Source organism: Echinococcus granulosus (assembly GCF_000524195.1).
Source record: "Echinococcus granulosus chromosome Unknown EG_S00213, whole genome shotgun sequence".
NCBI lineage: Eukaryota > Metazoa > Platyhelminthes > Cestoda > Cyclophyllidea > Taeniidae > Echinococcus > Echinococcus granulosus.
The window spans coordinates 67,757-70,097 of NW_020170593.1; positions in this window are offsets into that span (position 1 = coordinate 67,757).

Consider the following 2,341-nt stretch of genomic DNA (forward strand, 5'->3'; position numbering starts at 1 on the left):
GATAAAACCAAGGCCCGTTGATGAAATCCTGTTGTCATGTGAAAATCGTTTCCTGCCTTGTCGAGTTCGACTAGTCTGTAGGTGACACCCTGTAACGCATCGAGCGGCCCACTGCTCTTTCAGGTCCTACAAGCGGTCCACTGAGCGTGGGAAATGTGATTGCCCACCTAAATTAAATACAAACCGATCATTTGAAAGGACTTACTTTCGCAAGATTCTTATTTCCATTTAATTCTTTAGTGTAAGTAATTATAATATAACAGATAAAATGCAGTCAAAAATACTCAAAATTAAAAATTGATCACTAATGCGTAGCATCCCGAGACTCCCTGAAGACGAAAGAAGACACAACACGCGGGCAGAATACATATATTCAGCACGGAGAAGGTGTCTGGGCTATTGGTATGGCCCAAAAGGCCAGCTCACCCAGCGAGGTACAAGGGAGCTAATTCAAAGTACAAAAGTGGCGCCTTACCAGAACCGAGGAATAAACCACTATTGTATTACATAGCCTCCCTCCTCTTTTGAGCGTCTTCCCCGGCGCTCCGGCAGGTCGACCTTCCGCGTCAGTCATTACAGCGTAGTCGGTGCAGTAAAGAAACACCCACGACCCGACCGTGCCAGTCACCAAATTAGTGCGCAACTGAGGGGATACTTGACCTCAATGTCACTGATCCCTCTTGGCGGCTTGACTGGATCTGGGGTTTTGTCCGGCTTAGGGATTTGATTCAGGACGGGGAACTGCGCCGGCCATCATGCGTGCCCATAGATAGATGCAGGAACACTGGCCTAAAAGCAGATTTGAGTAAGGAAGTACAAGATTTAAAACAGGTCTAAGGGGGACGGTAGGGAAAATCCTTCACGAAACTTTCAGATAGTTCACGGCTAGTGCTGCTTCAGTTGCTAATACCTTTTCAGCAGATGAGGGGACTGGAAGAGATGCCGAAGGTAGACGTCAACATCAACCCTTCTATTAGGGGTCATCACCATTCTCCCATCCGTAGCATATGTACTTCTTCCGCTCCACTAAGGCTTATCACGCAGAAGTGGAAAATCAGGACACATGTATTTTAAGACCGGGCTCGCTTTCCGATGCCACCAATGTAGCGTTCCGAGACTCCCTGAAGACGAAAGAAGACACAATACTCGGGGAGAATATATGTATTCAGCACGGAGAAGGTGTCTGGGCCATTGGCATGGCCCAAAAAGCCAGCCCACCCAGTGAGGTACAAGGGGGCTAATCCAAAGCACAAAAGTGGCGCCTCACCAGAACCGAGGGATAAACCACTATTGTATTACAAATGACTTTTAAAAGCAAATGTTCTGATAAATTTGGGTCATAATTTTAAGACAATATATAGTATAATGTCATATATGTATTAAATGTAATATGTGTCAAAGTCCCGATCCTAGCAGCCGAGGCATCATCAGAATTCTCTCATGTATTCCCCATGTTAATGATTATCGCATAATCAGAAGGTCACGTAGGAAGTGATACAGAGTGCAACTGCTTTACCGGTGGACAATTGGCATGTCTTCTTTCTGATAGTGCTAGAATCTGTGCAGAGCAGAGCATTCTCCTCAGTACCTTACACGATTTATCATGCTCTTCCCTCCAACTGAAATACCTTTTTACCTACTTTTCATTCAGTTTATGAAAAAGGCTTATAATCCTGACAGAGCCTTTAATTAAGCGCCCACTGTAACCTTCTACACCTAGGGAACTACGAGGTCACGTTTGATTGGTTGTTGTTGGCCTGGTACTCACCTGCTTTGTACCGGCTTCAGTAAATATCATCCCATCTGGTGAGACAGCATATCCCAGAAAGTTGACTGAAGGTTGCAAGAACTGGCATTGCTTTGGGTTCAGTTTCAGACCTGTGTCTCGTGGACAGTTCAACACCAAACTTAGATCGGCTTCATGCTGCTCAATATCCCTACCGAAGATAAGAATGATATCCAACAGAAGGGAACGGATTCAGGCAAGAACATGCATTAATTATTATTGGTAAATTACAGCTTTGTTAATTTTTCGGGGAAGGGAAGCAACATTCTCTTTTTTATATAAACATATACGTTTATTACTATTGTGGCAGAAGGACAAGTTCATCCATGGGGTGATTAATTTGGCTGTCCATACAGATTCCACGTCATGAGATGGCGAACGTCGAAGACCACGCATTAGTAAAGTATCCAAAGCAGGCAATAGAAAAACAACATTCGTACTTTCGCCTTACTGTTCACGCTCCGATTGAATGATACTCCTTTCAAAAGATTTAGAATCGCGACTTAATCAAAGGTAAGTAGTAAGTCGCAGTTAAAGCCTTGTACAAAACGCTAG